Source organism: Acyrthosiphon pisum, chromosome X (assembly GCF_005508785.2).
Source record: "Acyrthosiphon pisum isolate AL4f chromosome X, pea_aphid_22Mar2018_4r6ur, whole genome shotgun sequence".
In the NCBI taxonomy this organism is placed as follows: domain Eukaryota; kingdom Metazoa; phylum Arthropoda; class Insecta; order Hemiptera; family Aphididae; genus Acyrthosiphon; species Acyrthosiphon pisum.
Window position 1 is genome coordinate 37,359,822 of NC_042493.1, and position 784 is coordinate 37,360,605.

Here is a 784-nt window from a genome sequence, read left to right on the forward strand (position 1 = left end):
TAATCAAGCTGATATGCCAACAACATGGTTATGGTATGTGCTATTTATAGAAAATATGAGTATCAGGACCATAATTTTAGTACAACTTTACTCCATTATATTCGCAATCTAATTGATATTAGTCATCTCAACTCATTTTTGTAAGTAAAAGTAAAAATCTTTTTATCAAAAACAAAAATGTTTTAAATTTTGATCAAAATATTTACAACACTAAACTATGATAAAGATGACTCCGCAGGGGATGCCATGGCATACCAGGGATCCTACATGCGCACGCCTATGATTTATAATGTAATTTATAAAATGTATTATATTTAGAACAAGGACTTTCATGCACTAAATAATCATCAAATATGCATTTAAAAATATGCACTTATGCATCCAAAAATTAAAAATATGCGGTTAAATATGCCCTTAAAAAAATTAATTTTATTATTATTCTATATAATTTTTAACTAGATTTATATTATTATTTATTAAATTGATTTGGAATCTGTTTTGAATGTTGGATCCCATTCTTCTTAATTATTATTCTGCACCTAATAAAACTAAAAAGGTATTTTAAAATAATTGATGAATTATTCTCAAATATTTACCTTACCTAAATTAGAATTGCACTGAATTATTAACATTTCTTTGATATTTTCAAATAGCAGAGAACGTCTTTTATCTGTCAGCAGGTTCTTATATTGCGAAAAATTTCGATCGACGTCCGCTGACGTGATCGGTGCATATTTGAAGTAAACCATTTCACTAGCATTAAAATCTCCTAATTCATCAATGT